Here is a 26,446-nt window from a genome sequence, read left to right as displayed (position 1 = left end):
AAAAGCTGAAAATGTACTTTTGGATGGAAAGGTAAAACAATCATCCATAATGTACAATATATTACCTAGATAACAGTGTTTGCTTCAGAGCTCAAGGACACCTCGACATCTGTAATTAGAAGGGTTCTTAAAGGACATATTTCAATTGAGATAAATGCCATTTCTTTTAAAACAACACTAACGTGAAAGTCTGAATTCTTTTTAACCCTTCAAGAAAAGTAAGTGAAAGACAAGTATGGCCAGTTTTGCTTTTGACTTTACCATTTCAAGATAGACATACATTAGTGAAAAGTCAAATAGTGTAACCAATAGCTATATTTGGCTTTTAATCTATAATTTTGAAGTCTGTGCCAACTGAAGGAGGTTTCCAACCTTAATTTATTGAGGTGTCTGAGCTTTTACTATCCTTCTGGAATTATTTCCTCTCCATTCTTGAGTGTCCCAATAAATATTTGCTTTTTTTTTTTTTTTTTTTTTTTTTCAAACTGAAATACAACCCCCTCATATTATTGCATTGTGCTTATGCAGCAAGGTTTGCTGGGAGGGTTGCGTGGGCTGCAGTGGTGGCCTCTGTGAACAGTGCCCATCAGCTGCCCCATGTCAGACAAGGGCCAGCTCCAGATGGCTCCAAAAGGGACCCGCTGCTGGCCAGAGCCAAGCCAGGGAGCGACACCGGGTGGGCCTCTGGGAGAGCAGAGTTAAGAAAGGGAAAAAAACTTCTGCACAACAGCAGCTGGGAGAGAGGAGTGAGAAGCAGCCCTGCAGCCCCCACGGTCAGTGCAGAAGGAGGGCAAGAGGTTCTCCAGGCATGGAGCAGCAGTTCCCCTGCTGCTGCAGGGGGGTGGAGAGGCCCCTGGTGGAGCAGGCTGTCCCCCTGCAGCCCATGGGTCCCACATGGAGCAGATCTCCACGCTGTTCAGCCCAGAGCAGAGCAGGCTGAGGGGAGGCCTCATGGCGGCCTGCAGCTCCCTCACGAGGGGAGCGGAGGGGCAGGCGCTGAGCTCTGCTCTCTGGGGACAGCGACAGGACCCGAGGGAACGGCATGGAGCTGGGGCAGGGGAGGGTCAGGCTGGGTGTTAGGGAAAGGCTCTGCACCCAGAGGGTGGTCGGGCACTGGGACAGGCTCTCCAGGGAACCAAGCCTGCTGGAGTTCGAGAAGCATTTGGACAGCACTCTCAGACATACGGTTTGATTTCTAGGCAGTCCTTTGTGGTGCCAGGAGTTGGACTTGATGATCCTTCTGGGTCCCTGCCAACTGAGGATATTCCATGATTCTGTGACTGCATCCCATAGGAGGGACCCCATGCTGGAGCTGGGGAAGAGGGTGACCATGAAGGAACAGCAGATGACAAAGTGTTATGGACTGACCACAATGCCCATTTCCCTGCGCTACTTCAGGGGAAGGAGTAGAAGGGGGCAAACGAGGAAAAGGTGGTTTTAGTTTGCTTTTAGTTCTTACTGCTCTAGTCTGTTAGTAATAGGCAATAAATTACATTAATCTCCCTTATGCTGAATCTGTTTTGCCTGTGACGGCAATTGGTGAGTAATCTCCCTGTCCTTATCTCAACCCATGAGCTTTTTTCATCATATTGTCTCCCCATGTTCTGTTGAGGAGGGGGAGTCAGAGAGTGGTGTGGTGGCTGTCCATGTGTGTTAAATTACCACAATCATAAAACTAAGGCACTACAACAGAGTCTGATTCTGACCTTGGAGGACATATGCTGTGTTAGAAACCACCCATTTATCTAGAGGGGGGCGCAGTAGAGGTTGTCTCCCTTCTAGACACTAATGGATTTGTGATGGACATAAAGGTTTGAATCCTGTGCATAACAAGCAATATTGGAATGCCAGACATTTTTCTCCTTATTTCCTTAAGTATTTTAACTTCCTTCTGCATCTGGATAATTGAGATTCCCAAGGCAATACCTCCCTGTATGATTCAGATACTGCAAATATCTGTGAGCTTATAATGGGAACTGCATCTTCATGCAACAAAGCGAAATAGCATGACTTTATAAAGCTCGTGTTTATTATTGAGTGTTATCCCAGTATTATCTTCAGTTCAGCTACAGTGGTACAAGAAAGAAATTCCACAGCTCTAAAGGGCATGCTACACTAGCAGGTGAATCTGAAAAAAAAGCTCCTGCAAAAACACCCAGTTAGATCCTATCTCACTTGCTGGAGGCAGAATGATTTTAAAACATTAAATAGATACAGCTGTTTAAATATTAAACTGTTACCATATTTTTAATGATTAGACCAATGCTATGAACTTAATATAATAATGTATGTTGACTTTATATATTAATCCATTTTGAAGCTTGTACATTATGCTATAGCATACTGATGGGACACTGGCAGCTTTGGCTAACATCCAGGAGCTGTAATCTTCCAAAAAAGGTTTTGTTTTTTTTTTAAGTATGAAAGAATACGAAGTAGATACTACCTAGAATGACAGGGACTCTAGAGTTGTAGTGTTGTAGCTCCAGAAGCCTGAAGGTGTATGTGAAGCAAGGCTTCTGCAGAAGAAGCAAAATTGTTCCTTGGGAAAAGCAGACAGGCTTTTGGCACAACAGCCCTTCTTTTGGGAACACTGGCTCCTCTTCAGATCTGAAATAGAAGCAGCAACCCAGTTGCTATATAACAGTAGAGAGCAATTGCTCTGAGTTGAGTTTAATTCCATCAATCAATTAGACAAATCTGAAAGGAAATGCAATTGGCACCTGGGGAACAGAGCAGGATTTTAGCAAGGAAAGAAATGATAAGGTCACTGTCTCCCGTGGGACAGAGAAATAAAAAGACCACTGATTATCACCTGTGGAACATGCAGATACAGATTAAAATAAGTAAATTAAATTCTAGTAATTATCAAAGCATGCTAATATTAAATTGAACCAAATAGAAATCATTTGAACTGGCATATGATTAGCAAGCAAACTGTTTTATCTATGTAATGGAAGAAGGTGTTAAAAAAAAAAACATGTTTGAGGGATGTATGAAATGCTGGAGGGATGATAAGGGTAACTGTGACATGAACTAACCATTCTAAAGCTCTGTTTCCAGAAAGAGTTATAGATCTTCCATGTGGGACACTACAGGGCAATTTACTTAATTTACTGAGCAATCCCCACACTTAAACAAGTCCTGTTGTTTTCCAACCAGCTGTGGGGCCAGAGGGGATTGGTCTTTAGTATCAAAGGTATTAAAAATAGCTCTTTTCCACTACATCCACCCTGTGGGGACATTTAAGTGTTCCCATCAGCTAGAAACTCAAGTGGATTTCAGCCACGTCAGTCCAAATGTCTGCCAAGATTACATAGAGAGGTGCCAGCTGAGGGTCACTTTCTGCAGCTCAGTGCCAGACCAAGAGAAAGGGACACTCACCTTCAGTCAGGCTCTCAGTCATGTCACAGCAGACCCAGGGGATGTCACATGGCATTAGCTCTTGTGCTTGAAGTTGCAAACAGTGGTTGTTGGTCAAAGCCTTGGCAAGGTAGAAAAGCCTAATCCTCAGTCAGACTTGATGAGAGGGTACTGACACGCATCTCTGGAGAGACTGCCTGAGAAAACTGAAGATGCTATGGGAGGTCACAGACCTGCCTGTGTCACATGAAGCTTGGCACCTCACCTTTCATCATACCTCCTTTGGAAGGTCCTCAGCCAAGAGATCTGCATCTGCAACATGCCTTTGTAGCGGGCTGTGGGTGAAAGCATGTTCCCTCTGAAGCTCCTAATAGAGGCATAATAACCTCTGACAGGTCCTGTGACTCTGCCACAGAGCAGAGCAGGAGATCAGTAACATCCTAAACAGCTGGAGCAAGATTCATCAGAGCTTCTCTGCCAGGCTTCAGCTTACATCAGTTTAAGATACTTTTTAAACGTGGACCTCTTGCTTTAAGCAAAACTGACCTGTTTTTTTACAAATGGATGTTTTTACAAATAGCTTTGAAATTATCTGAGAGTAATGGATGGGGTAGAAAGCAGGTAACAATACAAACTGAGCTTTTCTCTACAAGGAAGCACAAGTAAGGTAATAATAAAATCACTGTTAGTTTTGTGCACAGGTCTTCTTTTCACAGCAAGAAAATTATTTAGAGAGGGAAATAATAAAACAGCAATCACACTAGGCCACCTTTTAAAGTCATTTTTAATTGCAGAAATATCATCTTTAATTGTAGAAATAGTCTGAACTCTGAAGAGGGGTAATATGATCAGTCTTTTGCTCAAAGTAATTAGATAAATTCAAAAGGAGAGATGATTAAAGACACGTGAATTAGTCATTAGACTCTGTAAGAACATTACTTGTCTGTGCTGCAAAGGAACAAAGCATTTTTTATGGAAATAACTCAGTGAAATAACACCAAATCCCAAGGCGTCACGTGAAGAGGAACTTTAATTAACAATTAGTATGATTCTTGGTCCAACAAGACAAACTGATCATGATTGTTACATACAGGTGGATAAACTACTGGACAGGAGAAACAGCCCATGCCTTACCAGTGATTTACACAGCTATTTGCTAGAAGACTCTGAATTTTCTCTCTCTCTCTCTTTTTTCCTGCATGATGGAGAGGTTATAAACAACTCTGGCATAAACACAGCCTTGACAAATTTATTCTGAAAGGCAGCAGGCTTAACTGGGTAACAATGGCATCAGGTTGTATCCCTAACCATGTCAGAGTTGGCTGTCTGCAGCTTCTTCCATAATCCACCTGTGAAAAAAGTAGGAGCCCTCAGCTACTTCTGAGACAGACACAAAGCCGCAAATTTCACCAAGCAGGGGAGGGACTTTCTCTGGATCCTCCCTGAGCACCTCACCACTTTAATTGCCTGACTGCTGCACACAATCCCATGTGATATTTTGGCTTTGTGTAGCCTGCAAAAGGTGTGGGTAGAGCCAAGACACAGAGGAGCATGCTCATTTTTCAGAGTGACAATTTATCCAGATTTTGGCCCACCATGGCATACCTCTGGCTATGTCAAATGGTCAGAGAAGAGGAACCAACAATGCCTCCACCATAATAATCCCGGGATTTAGTTCAAGGAATGGTCCACGGGTAGGAGCAGAGGCCAGGAGGCTCTGACCTCAAACCTCTGTGTCATCTGCACAGGCTGTGCGCCAGGAGCTGAAAGAGGTCAAAAACAGCTTCGTGCTGAGAGGGAAGGCTTGCCAGGAATGACAAGTGAATATGTAGCAGCAGTTTTCAAGGAGGTTGCCAGCGAATGGGTCTGAATAGCAACGATTGCCAGGGCTGGTGACTCACTCCAAGTGATGGGCATCCTGGCGTGAAGAGCTGTGGCACAAACCCTGAGAAGCCAGTGACTGTCTCTGGGACTGAGTGCTTGTATTTCTGCAGAAGCTGAAATCACTGTGCTGAGGATAACCACAGCATTTTTATTTTCTCTGGTTGACCGGTTAAAGCAATCTTCTGTTACTAACCGTGCTCCTGAGCAGTCAGGGGAACCCAAAGCCACCATTTGGCAACTTGGCCAGGAAGCTGTGCTGGTGACTCCCTTGCGTACATGCAGAACAGAAACAGGTCCCTGCTGCTCTGCCAGGGACCTCTGTGTATGGGGGAGGAAGGGAAGGTTGCCCCAGCTTTACTTTACTTCTTCTACCAGACCCCCTCTACACAACCGAATTTACAATCCCAGTGGCAGCCAGGTCCACATGCTCTGTTCATTTGATCCTGCCAAAGTCCACGTCTATCTTCACCAGACCCTATAGATCCAGATGTGGCTTCTAGTGAGACAGATGTGTTCCATCACACCCTTCTGGCAGAGGATAATAAGCAACATTTCCCTAGAGGCACCACAGCTCAAATGTTATCCCTTTGTTTGTCTTCAGCACACTGCCCAAAACAAGTGGGAACCACTTAAACATTACTTATTCTTTCTAAATTTGTTCTTGGAAACAGCTAAGGAATTATTGCTGAAATATTTCAAAAAGTCCTACCTAAGGCAGAAGTGAGTGTGGCAAATTTCAGCTTGAGCAATTCTGTGCAGCGATAAACCACTGAAAACAGCGCTAATGGCAAATATTAAGCAACATTAGCCACAGGCAGTTTTACTAGCTCCAACAGTAATACGTGGTATTTTTTCCATAAATACTGCATTGAAGTGCTGTATTTCTTTCTTTCAGCTAGCAGCAAAACCCAAAGCAAACTTTTTGTATGCACAACCCTAATTGAAAGTAAAATAAATTAAATGATTTCTAAGCAGTGCTAATAATAGCTAGTAGTTATTTTGCAGTAAAAATACCAATATTTTCTCAGTTTTTAATAACTATGTTTTCCTGCTGTTTGTAATTGCAAGAAACTTCTTCCAGTAACAGCACAGTATTTCCCATGGAATTATTCAGCAGGCCCCAAATGAGCCGTATATGAAAACATGCTAAACAAAATTACTGAAACGTAATCGTGCTGCAGAGAGATGGATATAAAAGAGGGGCTATTTCAAATTCCCTTTGTTGACTTTGCTTCCATCTCACTCCTCATGAAACAGTTTTGCAAGAGTTTCAACTCAGTAATTTTCACAATCATTGACAAATGGAAAGGAAGATACAATGGTCAATGGAATCAAACAATTTCTAGGAAATATATTAATTTATCCTCTTTTATACTAATAATTTACAAAGGTAGTTTGTAATTTTCTTGAGTCTATTCATTATCTGAAAAAAATCTTTTAAAAAAAATTCTACCTATATCCCATGTTTCTGGATGCAAGTATCCTGAATTTGAATATAGACATTGTAGATAAATTATGATCAGATGAGTTTATCTAGAATAGTTCCTTTCAAATATTTTTGGGAAAGCCGAAGTTTAACTAAAAATCAAAGCCTGATTCTTTAGCAACCCGTATCTCACTCCAGTGTCTAGATTAATGGTACACTTCATGTGCCCTTAAATTTTATGAGATTTGTCGACTGAAAATCACAAGAGTTCAAAACAGTTTCCTCCTGCAGCCCTCCAGGAACAAAATTTGTAGGTTATATTTACAGAAAAAGTAAACGAAATATTCTTGTGGATGAGCCCACAGTGACGTGTTCCCAGCTGGGGACAGTGAGCAGCTCTCTAAGAACTCTCCCTCTCTGCAGAAGGCCAGAAGGGCTAGTAGCACAGGAGACACTTCCAATACACAGCCTCACTGGGGAAGAGGTCCTTTTTTTCTGTGAGTTTCTGATACCAAAATCACCATCCTCTGGGATATTTAAATACGTGTTTTTCTTTAAAACTGTAGTGGAAAGAGTTTATTTGGTAACTGTTGAACAGAAATACTGAGAAAAAAAAAAAAAAAGCGTTGAAAGGCTTTGTGTTGATATTTTCCAAGTTAAAAAAAAAAAAGAATAAAGAATAAATCTTTCTGGTTTATTGAATATTCTTCAAACACTAGTTTAAGGTCACTTCAGCCCAGGACTGTACTTCTCTGCTCTGTTCAGAAACCAAATGATCTGATTGTCTATTCTGGTGAGCCCAGACCACAGGGGAGGATGGAGACTTATGCAACTCCCATGTGGTAGCATGCTGATGGAGAAACAGCTATTTATACCAAAATCATTCTCACAGAAGTTGCCCATCCAATTCTAATTAGAAGTAGGAAAATTTTAATGAAACAAAACCATGAATATTTTAAAGACAATAGCCTGCTGGTAAAGCATTTCAGTTCATCTCTTCTGCTTCTCATTTTTGCCTTCCCTCCAGCCTTTGTCAGTGCCTTTCTTAGAGGACTCAGAGACGTACAAATTGTGGTCTCCCCGCCAAGCGTTGGCTCTGATTTCCCCTCAGCCAGCGGTGTTCAAAAGAGTTGCTGAGGTTAAAAGCTCCTTCCTGCAGAACAGTATTTGTGGGGCCTTGCCAGAACAACTAGACTTATCCCTCACCACTCCATAGTCACTGGCATGGATTTCTTGTGAATCATCGCTGCCCAGATAATCCTAAATGATAGTTTACACCTACAGCTATGCAAAATATTTTCATTGCAGTGACAATGCTGTAGTTTTGCACCTAATTTTATCGATCATTTCCATTCTGAATGCAGTATGGCTGGTGTTTGCAATCACATTCAAATGTTTTTTTTCATACATGAAAGCAATATTTAAGGTTGAGACTCTAAGTACACTGGCACATTAGACATCTCAACAGATAGTTGGCTAGGGAGATTTGTTAATGTGGCTCAATACGGTACGTGCTTAACTTTCACAGAAATTATACAAGTTAGACACTTAAGCCTGCTTAGCTGTTTTGATACACACTCCTCAGTGTGTGCCTACACTGGCAGATGTCTAGATACCTTTAAAACTGCCTCCATTAAAGCATAAATCAACTTACAACCTCTTAAACTTTTTTTTTTTTTTAATATATATATATTTTTTTTTCTGGGACTACCTCCTGAAGGATATGTAGGCATCACTCTGCTCCCTTCACCCCCTGAAATCCATGTGGAATTATATCGGTCTCCTTCTGGAGCTTTCAGAGCCTGGGCTCTTGTGCATAAATCAGTCCAGAAATTGGAGCCTTTTTATTAGACTATATCTGGATTTTTTCAGTTAAAGGAAGCAGATTCCAAAAACGAGTCCAGCATTTGTGACATATTAGCAGAAAATTAGCTGGAAAGTACGAAAGCATGTAGTTATAAATAAAGGCAATGAAGAAAGAAGATTCTATTAAGCACCAAAATGATCATGAGCAGTAATACTTACTTGCTTTAGGCTCTTTTAACCACATTTTTCCATTCCAGTTTCCATCCATTAATTTAAAATAAGTGTGCATTTTCTCCACTACACTACAGTAGGGTTTTTTGTTATTGTTGTTGTTTTCTTTTGTTTTTAGCTATAATTGTTGCCATGGTTATCACAAGGACGTTTTAAATGTAAAGAATGCACAAAATTGATTTTTTTTTTGGGTTCAGCCTGAAACGCTTAAAACTCTCAACACCTGTGGGTGTCAGCCCTAGTTAATGAACGCTCTCTGCTCAGCCACGTTTCGTGTTGGTTTTTTCCACAGAGAGTCTGCAGGGTGAAATGTGCACTTGGCACACAAGGACGAGACGCAGGCAGTCAGTGCACAGAGGATGCACCGCTGCGTGCAGGACTGGCAGGACGTGCCAGGGCAGGTATTGTATTGGCTTCTCAACCTCTAGGGTTTCTCCTGGGCTTCCATGATGTATTTTCTTGCTGTATTCCAAAGCAATGTGCTTCTGTCTGTAGCAGCAGGGGAGGGCCTGCTGTTCAGGACCCCGGTTAGCACAGAGCTACACAAATGCACATGACACATTAGAGGGAGGACAGTTAACAGTGTAATGGCTGGATACATTCCTGAGAGACGGAAGCTTGCATGTGGCCCTTAAACTGGCCATGTGCTAAACAGTCGTTGTGGGCTGCAAACTATCCTGGGAACAGGCAGCTAGTCCAGGACTCTCTCCTCCTGGGTTAGTACTTGTTTAAGTTCCTTCCTTACAGAGGAAGGGGGGAATTTATCATTTCTGCCTCCTTCAGCTTTGCCTGTTTTCCATTCAAGGTGGTTTAAAGCTCAAAGAGAACAATATTATCAGTCCAGGTAGGGGGGATCCAGGGACTTGATGCAGGTGCTTAAAATACAGGCAGCCAGGTTAATTCTCCGCTGGCCTTCAGAAACCATCCAGCCATCCCCTTGCTTAAACTTGGGCATTTATTTTAGGACAACTTCTTCTCTAGACATCTATAATTTAGGAGCAAGCTTTACTTCCAGGCACATTCAACTCTTTTAAGATCTGGCCTTAACAGATGATCCCAGCTGCCCCTGTGCAGACTTAGCCAAGGGAGCTTTCCTCTCCTCCTCCTCCCCTGTGTGCCACCAGCTCTGCCTGACAGCCCTCTGTGCTGGCACACAAGGGAAACATGGGCAGCAGCAGGACTTCCACAGGTCTTACACTGCCGTGAGCAGCAAGCAACCCAAATCATCCCCACTGAGGGTATCCCCTGTTGCACTTCATGCTGCTCTCCAACCTCATCCCTGATTCTTTTACTTTTTGTTAACAAAGAACATTAGGCTGGGAGCACTGAAATCCCTGCTGAGCCTTTTGATTTTCCAGAACTGTCATATACAGCCTGGCACAGCTGTAGTGAGACTTAGTGAAACACAAAATCGAGCCAATGTAGTAAATTACCATTGGAAATAATCATTGGCATCTAGAAAGTTTAACATTATCCTCTGTCCATTATAAAATCTCCTGGCAGAAAAGATGTAAACTTGTCTTCACTGAATGTATTAGCAGAGATGTGGGTTAACCTTTGCTAATAAATGGACTGTAAATATTCCATAGTATGTCTGCATCTGAAGAACAAAGGAAAAGGAAAGAAAAAAAAAGACAAAAAGATAAAAAAAATATTTTTTCCTGTCTTCTTCAGGACTTTTTTCTTACTCAACCTCACAATAGAGACTGTACAATTGAAAATAATATTCAGTCCATGGGATAGAAAGGAAGAAAAGACCAGACTTTCCCTGTTTATGTACAGCTTGCTGGATGTAGTATCAAATGGATTCCAGCTTTTATACCACACTGTTTGTGCAGGTAAGACTTAAGATGTGTGAGCTCAGTGGTTGACCTATTGGCTTTTTGTGTGATCTTGGCCAAGTCATGTAATTCTGTTTCAGCTTCCATAAGCTCTACCAGTGATAACCAAAGCCAATTGGTTTTTGGAACTATGCTTATTCATAGCGTAATATGAAGATTGCTCAATAATTATTATTTTGCTTGTTGTTTTGCCTTTGGGAAAAAATAGAGATAAGGGAGAATTTTCCACTGGGAAAAAATCCAAGATACAGACTCGGACCAAGCTGACATTATCCAGTCTGCTAGTAAATCTTCAGTTCAGCTTATGGGAACTGTCATCCCTCAGGACTCCCGTGGGTCCTGTTTCCCCAAGAGAGGACACTTCTGGACACACGGTGTGTGGGTCACTGTGGTCTATCTGAGGAGTAGTGTGGTTCACAACTGTGGCCCAAGCACAGGGAGAGGCTCCCAGGGACTGCAGAGGTGTAACTGAGGCCAGTGAAAGGATTCACATAATCATTTCCAATTGCAGGTGTAAAGACAAAGCTTTCTGAACCAACAGAATTTGCGTGTCTTTGGAGGTTTTTTTATGCTGATTTGATTTTCTAGCCAAAACAAAAAACTACAGGGAAACATCCTGTTTCCCTGAATGAACAGCTTTTCTCCTGATTTTCTCTCATGTCACACATTTTCACTCTCCTTGTCCTACTCCCTGCAAAATTTTGTGCTAGCTTATTGGCTTTCTAAGGAATGTCCTAAGCCTGCATGTTACAACATAATAATGTTCTCCCCTTGGCTGGAGCTTGGAGAAGCCACACAAAATGAATAAATAAATAAATAAATTGAAATTATCCAAGCATTGAGCCAATATCAAAAGGGAGAAAGGGATGCATTAAACTTAATAAAAATCCAGGTGTATGGAACAAGCACATACTGCCTTGATTGCAAAGCAGAAACATTTGAATTGTTACAAAATGCTAATAGCAAAACCACTGGTTTCTTAAGTGAACATTTTACTAAATCACAGGCATTTAATTTCCTCTCATGCATTTCAATAGCATGCATTGACTGAAAATAAAGCACTAAAAGAAATGTGAAGATTCTGTTTACCAAAAAAAGATTTGTTGTGACAATTAAAGTCTTTTCAAAATGATATTTTAAAATATTATCCATCAGCCTAAGCACAGAGAAAGCACATAATTTGGCACTAATTTGCGTCTAGCTTGAAATAGATGGCTCATTTCAGTAAAACTGTCTTGAGTAACCTTAGCAAAGAAATTTAAAGGAGCTACTCGTATGACTAAGGGGATGGAAAGATCTGGTCCTTTGAAACTCCCAGGGATGCAATATCCATATATTTCTAATCAGAGTAACTTCATTAGTGCACTTTTGAAAGAACTGTAACTGATGAAATGAAAATTAACCAGTGGAATTGATTTTGATTTCAAACCATCAGCCCAGACATTGTTAGGACCATTTGACGTAAGGACAGATAACTTGTCTGCAATATGGAAAAGCAGAAGTTCGGAGCAAAATAAGACAGTTTGCCTAGAATGACTCTGGAAGGTTTAGGTTAGCTCTCTATGTTCGGTATGACCTTCATGATTTAGAAAGCTTTTAGATTTCATTTATTTTCTATGACTGTGTAATAGCAATCACCTTGGCCTTTCTGCTGAAACAGTGGTTTGGCCCTCAGGGTAAACTGCCTATGAACTTCCTTCATATAAAGGAAATCATGCTTGTTAAAGGACTAGCTCATTTCTTATCATCTTTTCCTACCAGAAAAGACGTGGTAGTTACCCTTCCCCACACCCATTATGCCTTGGGAGATGCTCAGACATTGCAATGAAAGACACCACCCTTTCATTAAAGCTAAGCATTAAATATTCAGATAACTGGAGTTTCCAATGAGGTCAGCACAGACATGGGTTAGCATTTGCTGTTTGCTAAACAGTCTTCCATCTCTGCTGTCCACAGAACCTTTAAGATTGAGCTGGCCCTGCTTTATGAGCAAAATGGAATTATTCATGTATGGGAAAACTTATACCTGAGAATATTGGTACAGATAACATGGGCATTGATGGCTTAAAGTGACAGGCTTTTTTGGAATCAAGTCGGTATTGGTGCTGAGACTGCAGGTGCACAGATGCATGGCCTAATTCCCAAATAACTTCTAGAATGTCTTTTTTATCTCAGGGGTCAAGTTCAGTGCTTCAGTGAATTCAATAAATTTTTTGAAGATACACAAACTATTCCATGTTATAACCCTATAACTGGAAGTTTAGCTCTGAATCTTTTTACAAACCTAATTCAAATAGCGATTTCAGTGGAACCACACCAGCAACTGGAAAACAAAGAAATGAGACTGGGCCCTTTGCTTCATCATAAAAAGACCAATAAACAAAGCCTTTTGAACTGTGTAAGCCAGCCCAATAAAAGCACTGCTCTGCAGAAGACTGGTAAAACCCTGGCAAAAACATAAGAAAGATAAGCATAAAACAGTACATACGTCTCTGCTGTGCAGGTCTTACTGCAGTATAACTTATGTTTCAGCAATATAAAAATATATTTAACCAAAACTACAAAACAAAACAAAACAACAACAAAGAACACTTATGAAGGAGTCCTATGCCATGTTCTAATTCTGCTATTAAGTTGCATATTTGCTTCTGTAGGTCACTTCCATGCACTTCATGAGGATAGTGTTCAAACTTTATCCAATTTTTTTCCCACCCATTGCAATAAGAAAAAAAAAAAAAAAGTTTTCCTCCTTTAAGATTTACTGAAGTGATTTTTTCAATAGAAATGTTTTTTTTGCTCAATCCATGGTAACAGGCTGCTTTGAAGGCACTGACACACATGTGATAACTACAGAAAACACCTCAGTTTCCTGAAAGTCTGACATCATTTCCTCAGTTCTTGTCCCAATGCTTTCTCAAAAATGTGGGTATCTCAAGTATCTTGCTAAAGGACTAATGTTATAGATTTAGATTTATCTTAATTTTCTGGAAACTGTCATTCCTACTGGCTGAGTTTTCTGCTCTGCTGGTCTGTGTCATCTCACAGCAGGCCCCAAAATGCTTCAGCTCCAGTAGAAAGACTCAGTCACGCACAGGAGTTGTGGATGAATTACTTGCCCAAGTCTCTCTCACTTTTTAACAAAAAAAAAGGAACAAGAAGAAACCTGCAGTGCCTAATCATCTGTTTGCACATCCTTGTCATCAGCTAGGTCAGTGTCATTCACCTAAGGCAACTTCTCAACCCCAGATCCACTGGGCAAGTTTGACTGCCCAAGCGTTTCTCTAGAAGATTCTTAATATCATATTCACCTTACAAGTAAAACTCCTTCATTTAACATTGACATTTGTATTTTGATTTCTATACACCTTAAGTTCAAAACTGCTCCATGGTTCTGGTAGGAGTTGCTGTTTCACGTCAAACCCCAAGGCATACCAAAGTAACACACAAATTCATCCTGGCATGCTCCACTCTGCTGCCCTTGCTTGCCAACAGGAGTTAACAAAACACTGCTTCCAGGAGGCAGCACAGGTGAACCACCTGTAGAAATGCCCAGATTTAAGGTAGTGTCTGTGCCTGTGAGCTGCAGTGTTTTTCTAAATGGACTTGGCCACAGGCACACAGTTTTGCAATGTTTACAGCCTCAAGGCTGTAGGTCCATCTGGCATTCTCACGTCTTTGTTTGCTTCTCTTCCCTCAAAGAGTGGTCCCCCAGCAAGGTTCCCATGCTTTCAAAGCATCAAGCAGGCAAAGCAATAACAACTTTGTTGGCCTAACCTGGATGACAGTGCCATGACTTGCCCAGTAAATCCTTTTATGATGCACAGTCCACAAAGATATAGCAGGTGAGATTTTTGTCTCAGAAATTGAGTTCTAAATACACAATTTGATCTGTGTATTTTCTGGGCCAACTAGAGGTGAAAATTAAATTACAGAAGATTATTAATTCCTATTCTTCACTTTCTCTCCTCACACCCCACCCTATTCCCCCCCCCCCCCCAAAAAAAAAAAAAAAAAAAGGATCAGGAATGTTCCTGTGCAAATAATTTCATAAATATCAAAGATTATATTTGTCCTTAGCAAACAACCAAATACTATGGAGTAGGTATGTTTACATACTAAACAAGAATCCTCTCTGTGTTCGGGGTCTAGAGAGGATCCAGGAACTCTGCACTGTTGACGAAAGGATGAAAGAATCTGAGAATAAAATGAACATATCTAAAGTAAGAAATGAGATTTATGGGTGAAAGTCAAAGCCACAGTCTTGCCCTTTTAAACAAATTGCATTTACAGACAAAAAAAAAACTCTATTATTGAGTTCACACCTACAGAATTCAGTAGGTTTCTACAAACACACGTGGGGACCTGCTTACATAAAATCCAATGAGGAACATGAACACAGAATAATTGGAATAATAGATTTCTATTATTAGTACTGAGTCACTAATACTGAAGGAAATCTGTACAGAGTAATTTCTTTTTCAAATACAATGCAGTGGTGTCAACAAACTCCGAATTCATCAAGCATTTTTCTGCTGAAGGCTGCATGGGGGAGGACAACCTGTATTTTTATACCATGTACAGCTCTTAAAAACATTACCGTAATAGCATAAATTCAGAAATACTTGATCTTGGAGCAATTGTTTTTCCCATTACTTCAAAATAAGGTTTGAAAATCCCAACAAAAAGCCACCATCAAAATGTAGGAGTACCACTGTATATGGCGTTAGTAAAAGCCTGTGGTCTAAGAGCTTTCATGCTCTCTCCAACAGAAACCTTCTGGGTTTATTTGCCCTAGAAATTGTCTTTACTTCCATGCTATGTTGATAACAAGTCCTAAAACAGTTTCACTGTACCCTGGATTCCAGATCTCCAACACAGGCATGTCAATATGTAGGATCCCCTCCTCTAGTGCACAGCTTTCAGGTAGCATTAACAGAGGAGGAGTCAACAAACATTCCTCTTGTTACCCAGCCTTTGCCTAGCCTACCAACACCATGCAATCAGCCAGTCAAGCTTCTTACTGTTCCCTTGGCTCCTCCTTTCTCTCCTGCTGGGGTTTATCACAAAGGTTGTATGTCCACAGATACTAGGTTTCCCCAGGAAAGTTCCAGTAGGGAACTTCCAGCTCTCATCAAAAGGCTCTCACAAAGACCCATGCTAGCTGCTCTTAAAAAAGCTCAGATCAGTACTTAAAAAGTACTCAGAAAGATCCCAGCAGATGACTTTCTGTGTCAGCTTTTAAAGATATCTGAATTTTTTAGTGGCTTTTTTTCCCTGTCTTTATTAACTTCACCTTCTAATTAGGTCCCATGAAGATGCATCTCCTCATTTTACTTAAAAGGTTCATTGACCCTCTGGCACACTGTCATATCCCAGTAACCTGTGAGTATAGTAATTAGGACGTTATAAAACATTGAGTTGATCTGTACGTTTCACATTCAGAGGAAGAGACATGTTCTGCCTTGCAAAGAGAACTGTCTGAAGCAAGACAAGCCCAAAGTGAAGCAAAAAATTAATATTTTAGAAAAGAAAGTGGGTATTATTCATAGGAAGATGAGACTGATTGAAGCCAGAAACTTCAAAGAGAGATGGCAAGTGTAGCACACTGAATTTGCTTCAAGAAAGCACTGGTAGTGGAAGGGAATAAAAAGCAAGGAAAAGATACGAGAGGAAAGGGGAGCAGTTACTCTCACTTTTGTGAGAGTGCTTTGGACTGCTTTGGACTAACTGTAGCATAGCATGTTATAAGAAATTAGTCAAGAATCAGCTCTTGTCAACATGGTGCCCCTACTGTGACCCATGATACGAAGGTAAATCCAAAGTGCCTTCACTACATTCATACAGGCATATCACTCTACAAGGCTATTCATGCGAATTCAACAGGGACAACATAACCATCAAGAGCAATTGCAGCCCCTTTTTTAACATTCTTTTCTAGTGAAGACAACTGGCTCATTTCATTTGTATTTACTATTATGTTGTCTTTCAGCCCACAAAAGAAGCAGAAGGTGTCAAAATGTTTGACAACACCAGATATCAAACAGAGAGATGAAACTGCAGGTGGAAGCTAGTGGTATACAACACTGTGAGTACAAAGAAAGATTTCGAGTACTTGTTTCAGACATACTGAAAGTAATGGTTTATAAACCACATCCGTGGTTTTTTAATCAACACAGATATGCTGCCTTCATCAGGGGTATGCTGCTAACTATACGCGTACTAATGTAGAACATGATATACTAAAACAAGTATATCACACTTGGGTCCACATCAAAATAAAATAAAAAAATATTTAAGTACGTACATAGAACTATACCTAATTGTACCAATGGAAAATGTAGCCCATTAAATCAGTAGATTTAATGACAAGACCGTTAACAATACAGATATATCTGCAAAATCCTCTGGATCATCCTGGATTATCTCTTCAGCTTTTCCTCTTACATCATTTTTAATTTCCGTGACAGTTAATCCTGTTATACAGGAGGTTTTGAGCAAACACTTCAATTTTTGAATTTTCTAAGCGCTATATGATATGAATTGATTTCCATGATATCCTTTTTCCCTTGTGCCCCTTCACTGATTAAGCATTGTAATAATATTATATAATGGAGCCCACATATCGCCCTTCCCTCTACTGCATACTTTTAGAGGCACCTCAGAAAAACGCTTTTCTAGTTGTAAAACCCACACACCATTCTTTTTTTTTTTTTCCCCCAGAGATCCTGATCTGCTTCTTCAACATCAGTTATTTATCCCTGTAGCAGCCTGAAAAAAATAGGCAATGTTAGTCTTGCTTGTAAATCCTGAATAAGCAATGTTAACGATTACAGTTTACAAAACCGGTACTGCAGGAGACACCTCAAAGTTCATCAATGAAATAAAGTGCACCTTAAAGTCTAGTGCTATTCCTATTAATCAAAGCTTTTCCACTTTGTAGAAACAGGAACATTTTGAGAGCATGTATGTCTGGGGAATTCAGCTTGCTGCAATTCCAGAAACATTTTTCTTCCCAGCAGTCATACAGCCACAGAGAATCAATCAGGTATGATATGGCCTGCAGTTAAAACACAGATGCTGTGACCCACTCAATTCACTGACGCAGGTGCTCATCTTCTGCCTTGCCAGTAGGCTGCCCATGAAGCTGGCCCCCTAAAGCAAGGCCCTTCATTTCATGGTTGGCCTGAGGAAAGAGGAAAGTTCACGGTTGAAGACAGGATACGCCTAGATTTAGGTAGCTGTAGTTTGTCTAGGATACCAGTTTCCAAGCCCAAGAGCTCCTTATGGCCTGAGGCAGCTATGCCATGTGTGCATATGTGTCCCTGCAGAGGACAGTGCTCCAGGATGCAAAACTGTCCACAGTATCTACGCAGCTGAAGTTCAGCCGGCAGGACCTCCTTGTGAAGGCTTGTAACCTCTCACTCTTCGCATTGCCTATAGTCGGCTTCTACAGGAATCTGCTTCACTGGATACCTACAATTTAGATGTGATGCACAGACAAACCTTAATTTCTTTCAAACATTCCTTTCAAACTATGGATGTAATAGTGTCATTATACTGTGTCTTCTAATGTAATGGGAAGGGAAGGGAAGGGAAGGGAAGGGAAGGGAAGGGAAGGGAAGGGAAGGGAAGGGAAGGGAAGGGAAGGGAAGGGAAGGGAAGGGAAGGGAAGGGAAGGGAAGGGAAGGGAAGGGAAGGGAAGGGAAGGGAAGGGAAGGGAAGGGAAGGGAAGGGAAGGGAAGGGAAGGGAAGGGAAGGGAAGGGAAGGGAAGGGAAGGGAAGGGAAGGGAAGGGAAGGGAAGGGAAGGGAAGGGAAGGGAAGGGAAGGGAAGGGAAGGGAAGGGAAGGGAAGGGAAGGGAAGGGAAGGGAAGGGAAGGGAAGGGAAGGGAAGGGAAGGGAAGGGAAGGGAACAGTTCCTTCCAATGATCATCTTTATCAACCATGCTTTCTTTTTACATGTGGTAAGAACAACTTTCTGGATTTTTATCATGATATCCAGGTAAATGCAGGATGACAATTTTGGTATTTGTTTTGTTTAAACTGTAGTTCATGCCAAAAATAAGTAAACCTCAAAAGAAACATTCCAGACAAAGGCAATGTTTGTGTGGATGTCAGGATTTGCATCTTTCCCCAACAGGTTACTACTCAGTCTTTCCACGGTCAGTGTAAAAACTCATATGTTTCCATTTTACAGTGAAAAAAAAGGTTCACAGGAAGCTTTAGAAAGATCTTCCTAAAAACGATTATGCAATGTGATACGTTTTCTCTGCTAGTCAAGATCTGATCCCTAAACTCTGCAAAATCTTGCAAATAATTGGACCTAAAGGAGCAAATTCTTGTCTAAGCTGACAGAAAAGATTGGGAAGCACCTGCAGAGGACTGAGGGTATTTGGAAGAATGTCAAGAGGATTAAATAAGGAAGAGAATTGTGTGGGTCTTTGACAGGTATAGCAGAGAGAAGAAAGGAATGGACAGGAGAAGATAGCATAAATAATGTTTCAAAGCTGGAAGTGTCATAATCAGGTCAAAAGACGAAAAAAATGGCTTTAGCAATCTTTGTGCATATAGCTTGAAGGGAGATCAGAGAGGGTGTTATCATGGACAAGGAAAGATGTAAAGGGGTCTAGAAAAGGAGATCTAAAACCATTTCAAACCACGTTTTCCTACTGTAGCATTCAGAGCTTCAGTGTTCTTTCCTTAGTTCAGAACATCATTGTAAAAATATAACCAACATTCACAATTATTTCTGCTCCTCCTTTTTCTTCCAAATCCGTATTTCACAACTTAATAAGTCATTTGCAGTGGACAAAAAGGCTACAGCTGTATTTGCAATGCTGAGTAGGTGGTCTGGTTAAACAGCAGGTGCAACAAAAAAAGCTACGCTTGAGTTTCTGTTCCCTGTTAGCCTTGCCACCAAACATAATCTGTACCAGTTTAGGAAAACATCCCATTTTATCTGGCTGTGGGTAGAGAAGGAGGGGAGCAAAAGATAGCAACAAACTTGTTATCTCTCTTAGTTTGGGATTTATGCCAGCTGTATTGCTTATACCTAGACTTGGTTTCCTGGCATTTTCCCTTTAATCATATATCTCTATAAACACATACACACTAGAAGAATGAAAGGTTAGGTTTACAAACTCGGCTACTCAAATGAAGTAGAAAACCAAAATTCAGGTTGTCCTCAGAAATTAGTATTGGTGGGCACAGAACTGAAGAGACATCTTTCAGAGCCAGCCTGGCACATAAACTCCCTGGCTAGAAAGTAACTGCTGTCTGTAATGAGCAATTAGTTTCTGTATGGACCAGCTACTGCCAAGGACAAGAAACATGGTTAGCTCATGGGATTTGTAAGCATTTGCTGCCAACAGAGAAACACTCACTCCAGTGTCCTCAGTTCCTCTGGTTGAGGTGTGTTCTGCAGCAGCTGCACAGCCCTGTCCTGTCTCCGCCATTCATCCTCTCACTTATTTCCAGGTTGCTCTTATTTTATTCTTCCTTGTACACCTGCCATGGCACCTGACCCCTGCCTGCTCTGCTCCAGTACCCCACCTGATCTGCTTCATGTTTCTGCTGTCACCCTATCCCACCAGGCTGCTGCTTGCTCACCTCCTGGGCCCCCTGCCTACTCTCCACCCCAGTATCCCCATCTTGTGTTGTTCCCACAGACCCCTCTGCACTGACATTAGACAGCTTCCTGCTCTGCCGTGCTTGCTGAGTTTTACCAGGAAAAGAAATGGTAGAACTACAGTTCTCCCTCTTTTTCAGGACTATTCTCATGCACCTATGCATACTTATATTTTCAGTGGGACACAGCTTGACAAAATGTGGACAAATTTGCAGGCAATAGCAAAAAGAGTCCTTAAAAGCAGAGCAAATCAGCTAGCCTACACTTCACTTCCCAAGCTTACACATTCCCGTGTTACAAAATCCCAAAGATACTGGGCTGTGTTACCAAAACCAATGCTAAGAAGTCATCTTCATATTGAGAAACAAAAGCTGAGGTGAAATAAAAATCATCCCAGCTTCCCTGTTCCTCATTATGTCAACAAAACTCAGTGAGTGACCCATATTTTGCTTTCCGAATTACACACAAACATTCTCCTGGCTTGCCCAGAAAGTAGCCATCTCTGAACTCCAGTTCTGACCTTGTACCCATTATCCCCCAACCGTGTTCCCAGGAATGATGGCTGCTCTTTTGACATTACACTTTCAGGGCAAACAAATTATTTGTTTCTTAATTTTGTTCTTGGAAACAGCTCTCTCACTTCAGATGAAATAAAGAAAAGGTATTGAAAGGAAAGGGCTGCTCTTAGAGTCATTCTTGCTTGCAGTAATGGCCTGCATAGGAGATCCCAACCCATCCCACTTTGCTCAGAATTGCTGATACCTGAAGTTAGATCCTCAGAAAAAATAAAATAAATAAATAAATAAATAAATAAATAAATAAATAAAACAACTGGAGCACACCACTAATCAAAATTTATCTTGCACCAAATGTTCTTGAGTGAGCTTTTTCAAATTCTCTGTGGTCAATAGTAAACCATGTTTATAAGCTCTGACCACAGACGAATTTCATGATAGGTGATTTCTATTTATTTATTTATTTATTTAAAAAAAAAAAAAAGGAAACATGAGCTTCTGTTTGTTCAGCATGCCTACAGTCCCACTTCTGGGAGCCAGCACAGCCATACCTAATATATCACTGTCACTGTTTGAAACACAGCCCCAAATTTATGGCAGGCACAGAGCCCTAAAATAAACATATAGCAAACAGTTCTGGGAGCAATAGAAGCAGCAAAGCCTGATTTATTATGGTTGAATTATGGTTGAATTCACTAATCAACTAAGCTCTGACCAGTGTTTTTCCCTTAGTTGAGACAGTCAAAACACGTATTTCACATGTGGCCAGCCTAGTGCAATTAGGAATGAGCTCATCAGCCTGTCCCTTACTGTTGTCCCCATTTACCCACTTATATATCAACTTCAAACCTGTGAGAAAATGTTGTATCTAAATCTTCTAGCTCCATGTCAAATTCAGCAAACCAGTTTGAAAGTTATTGGAGGATATATATGTGTATGTGTATTCTCTTCACACAGAGAGCAGTGGGAACAATGAATTGTAGAACTATGCAGGAAACTGGAGATTTTTTCCAAGCATTGACAAAATTTTACTTTCCTGAGCAATCTCTATAATATCCATTAACTCTGCAGATCACACCTGAGCTATTTTTAGGTCATAGAAATATAAAATTCAAATTGTAACGAGATATCTTCAAATACTCTTGTGAGAATTATCTGTTTATAGAGGAATGTGTCGATGCTAGCCTTTGTTACCACTGACTGCTAACACATGCTCATGCAGCAGAGGCACACACGCTAAGCTGTGTTGCTCTTACTGGCACACTGGAAGCTTCTGGGTCAAGCAGCTGAATGCCTTTCAACTTGGTTTTCACTTTGTTTCTTAAATGTCTTAGCAAGAATATCCAATATACAAAATACATGTATCTTTGATATAATTCTCCAGATCCAAGGAGGCATATGCAAAATGATGGCACATTCCCTAAGTCAAATTTACACTATAGGGAACAAATGATTCCAGAAGTCAATGATGGTGAAGATAGAGACCTCCTGATGTGAAGTACCAGAGAGTGAAAATTACTGGGGATAGAAGGAAAGTAGAAATAAAGAACAGATAAGGCAGATGAAATAATATCAGACTGCTGAATATTCTACAGTAGGTTTCACACTTTTCAGAAATGCAAGCAGCTTTTTAAAATAAATATGATCATATAATATACTTATTGCTATTCTACCAGCTGGAATGAACATACATTTCAGCCCTATGGAGAGTGTGCTCTTTTAGGGCACTCACCAATACATTTGAACGCCTGTTCTGTCCTGTCTTGTCCTGACCTTTCCTATCCCTATTCTATCCTTCTTCCATCATAACTGTCATCTTATATTTAAAAAAATAATAATCGCAATAGTTTCACAGAGTATAGAGTGGGTCCTTACATTCCTGAAACTACAAGAGGACTTAGATGGGACACAGCTCTCTGACTAGGGGCTGGTCTCCAGAGATAGCATAACCACAGACATTCCTATGGCCAGAAAATTCCAGCTACTAATTTTTGATGAATTTTTGTAGATCAGATACCCACACCAAATTTTGAAGCTGCCTGCCTCAGTGAAACTTACCACTGAGTCTTGTTTTGGTGTATTTTACCTTACTGAGTTCAAAGGGAAGTTCTGGGTGTACACCGGGCATTTAGAAGTGTCTATGGGTCTCACCTCTAGTGACTGTAGGTTATAAGTTATAATTGCATCTTTTATTAAATATATCTGAACACTTCCCCTTCAAGAATCAAAATGGTGGTGTGCACTTTTTTTCTGAAGTGGCTGCTAGGAAGGAATGTCACTCACTTAAGCTTCGATACCTGCTGTTATTTTAGAGTTTCACAGCCATGTACTTCCTGACCTAGGTGTATCTGACCTGCAAGTCTTAAAGACACCTAACACAGAGTGGTGTAACCATTTAAAGTAGACCGCAGGGTCACAGTGTTACAACAATGACACAAAATGATAGTTACAAAACTAAATAAAGAGCTCAAAGTAAAATTTCTCTTTTAAGATCAATGAAAAGATTTTATTTGAAAAAGTTATTGCCCATTTCTGTGAATAATGAGGCTGCTGTCAGACAGCCTAAGAGATATGTCCCCCCAGGCAGCAGTACAGAACTAAACTTGAAATACCAAGTGAAAGAGACTACTATATATTAATTAATCAGTAGAATCCCAACTTCTCATTTAGAGTCTCCACTGAAGTCTCAGTAATTTCTAAGCATTCAGTAATAGAATAGAACCCACATTCGTGGATCTGAGCAACACTGTATTAATTCAGCAAACTTCATCTAGTGTGGGCATTGAGTTTTAATTCTAAATTTAAGGAGGGTTAAGGAGGAATATGCCATAAACACAGACAGACCAAGACAAAAACAAACAAACAAACAAACAAGAACCTAAGTCAATGCAAGGCAAATCTCTTATCATATGGTCTTGAAAAAAAGACAGGAGGTGGATTGCCTGATGTCATTGAGTGTCATGAATTTCTTACATGTAATGTGAGAAATTGTCATCTACAAACCTTCACTACCATCTAAAAACTACTGTCTTTTCAATTGAATATCCCTAAAAGGCTTGATGATTTTTTTTTAATTTTGACTTAATATATATCAAATAAATGGTTTAGCTAGTGGACTGCTGAACGTGCTGAGATTTTTGGAAGACCCCATGTCTCCAGTCAGATGCCAGGATCTCTGTGAGTACTCTGAGTAGGGAAGCATGGGTTTCAATTACTTTGTGTCTTGTGGTGGACAGGGATTTCAGTTGTATTATGTCAAGGCTGCAGCATAAGCTTATTAGACTACCATTTATTAGACACAAGAAGATCTAGAAGTGGATGAGAGGATAGACAGAGGAGGACATAAGAAAAAAGAGATGTGCATTACAGTGGCTGACCACCCTCTACACAAATTCTGCATCTTATCAGGCAACAGAAAATCCCTGAAGACAGAATCCCATGTGAGGCAGACAGTTTCAGCTTCAGTGAACGTCCAAAGTCCTCTCCTGAAAAATAGGATTCTCCCATGTGGCGCTTCAGGCATTTTGTCAGAATTACTCTCTCTGAGTACTCTACCGTCAGATGTTGCTGAGTGACTGGAAGCAGCGAATTTACCAAGGAATGGTGGTACATGTGCACATTATAGCATAAACTCTTTCCTTCAGGAAACCAGGCTAAGACCAAATCCTTTGACATGTACTTGCCATGGCATACAGTTACTTAATTGGAAGGAAATGATAGACGAGGAGTCCTGTTTGGAAGCCACGTACAGTTTTCTAGAAAAATCTATAGTACATTTGATTACTGTAAACTTTCCTAAAAAGTCTTGGTATATTTTGGAAGGAAAATAATAATAATAATGAGAAAAATACTTTTCCTAAGAGTTTCCCTTTTCATCTTAAGCATTTTGTTGTAAGTTCATGAGGATAAAAAAAAAATAAATAGCAAAAGGCAGGGCAAGACAGTAAGTCTGCATAGCTTATTCTAATAAGCAATGTTACCATCTCAGTCATCCAAGTAGAACAATTGGAATTTCATTAGGAATGTTGTTTCAGATACCCTGGCTAAATGGCATTCTACTTTTGAGCTTTAGCGCTAAAAGTTCACAAGAAAGAAAAGTAACTTTTAACATTAAAATAAATGTCTAGACACTATAAGAGCTAGTAAGAATGAATTAGTCTGGTAATTTTAAAATAAGGTTTGCCATAAATTAGAGGGCTATGTAAAAATGTATTTCAGGGACTGATGAGTTTCTCCTTAACAATGGATACAACCATTTTTTGCTAAATTAATTCAGGATAACCCAAGAAGTGTGCATCAGTTATTCTGCTGATTAAAAAAAATATTTTATGCAAGGTGGTGAAGACCCAAAGAGAACACAGAGATCCCAAAGAAACATAAAGAAAGAAACTTAATGGCTATACTGGAATGTTCCTCTCAGCTGAGAAATGTAAGTATAAACATTACTCTTCTGTATTTCTATCTCAATGCCAGGGACTTATTCAATGCATGGAAGTATGAAGATGAACAATGGCTTTTCTCACCTCTACAGAAAACATCCCCATGACTGCAATAAGTAGATATTCTGCATGGTGCAATGACAAGTGAGGGAGGCCTGAGTTTTAAGCTTATTTCTCCTGCGCCAAAGGAGCTGCAAAACTTTCTGTAGAAGGTGAGGAATTTCACAGTACGGGAGAATCTGTAGCTTGTGTAAGTTTAGACTCTGTATTCCTATTTTTGCCCATATTTTAGAAGATGATGTTAATGATTCTGCTTCAGGTCTGAAAAGAAAAGCAGGGTAGGAACAGTATACAGCTATCTAAAAGATCAGCTGGGCTACCTACCTAAAATGGAGCACACTTTCATTATTTGTGTTTCTTTTCAAAGAAACAGCGTCTCACGTAAAAATTAATGTTCAAATCTATGGAGCAAAAAATTGAAAATATGGTTGATTAATAAATTTTCTTGACTGAGTAATTCAACAAGACAAGAGGTAGAATGGGAAAAGATCCTACTGTTATGTTCAAAAGCTCACAGACAAGGCAGTGAGAATTACATCTGTGATCCATAATGGTCGGCAGAAGAATAACAAATGAGACAGCCCCTGTCAGAAATGGAAAGACTCACCTGAAGGATAAGTTATTCCATCCAACCTTTTCAAGCTTAGGGACTTACGGATCTCCCATGGGTTTTGGCTTTTTTAGCTGGCTTGTAATTTCTTCTGTGAATTGTAGCACCATGAACATACTATAACTCATTTATGTTGAGGATAATTTGATTTTTTGTTAAATCTGTTTTGTGTCAAATGAAAAACCCAGGGATATTATTTGTATTAAGTATACAATAAACAGCATTTTTTAACCAGATGAATGTCATTTTGTCAGTCTGGAAAAGAACAGCAGGATAGCAAGGTGAAATCTATCATCTGCCCAGATGGGGAATAAAAAGAAAGAAAGCTTTCCAGACACAACTACTAACTCTTGGTGCTCTCCCACCTTCCTCAGTGCAGATAAGCACATTGTTCTTAAGTGGTTCATTGATTGCTTCACAACAATCCCATTGCACAAACCTATCAGCTATCACTTTTCAAAATGCACAATCAAATATTTTCATAAATTTGACATTGCTTTGAAGAAAAGTTTGTAGAATTTCAGGCTAATTCAAAGTTCAAAATACAAAGAACATGCAGTTAGGGTTTGATGTGTAGTTAGACTAGTTTCACCTGTATTGAGAACACTGACTTACTGATATTTTATGTTAAGAGCAGGTAAGCCT

The 26,446-nt window shown here is 40.3% G+C and overlaps 1 long non-coding RNA gene across 1 annotated transcript; it reads left to right on the top strand.

The window, feature by feature from the left end:
* The first annotated feature begins 338 nt into the window (after positions 1–338).
* LOC136786698 (uncharacterized) lies at positions 339–16,710 on the top strand. The gene is made up of 4 exons (XR_010826093.1): positions 339–773; positions 9,003–9,111; positions 10,385–10,548; positions 16,541–16,710. It is a non-coding gene; the product is annotated as an uncharacterized lncRNA (long non-coding RNA).
* The last annotated feature ends 9,736 nt before the right edge of the window (positions 16,711–26,446 follow it).

This window comes from Anser cygnoides, chromosome 1 (assembly GCF_040182565.1).
Source record: "Anser cygnoides isolate HZ-2024a breed goose chromosome 1, Taihu_goose_T2T_genome, whole genome shotgun sequence".
Lineage (NCBI taxonomy): Eukaryota > Metazoa > Chordata > Aves > Anseriformes > Anatidae > Anser > Anser cygnoides.
The sequence above is the reverse complement of the archived record's forward strand: the minus strand, read 5'-3'. Positions and strand labels throughout refer to the sequence as shown.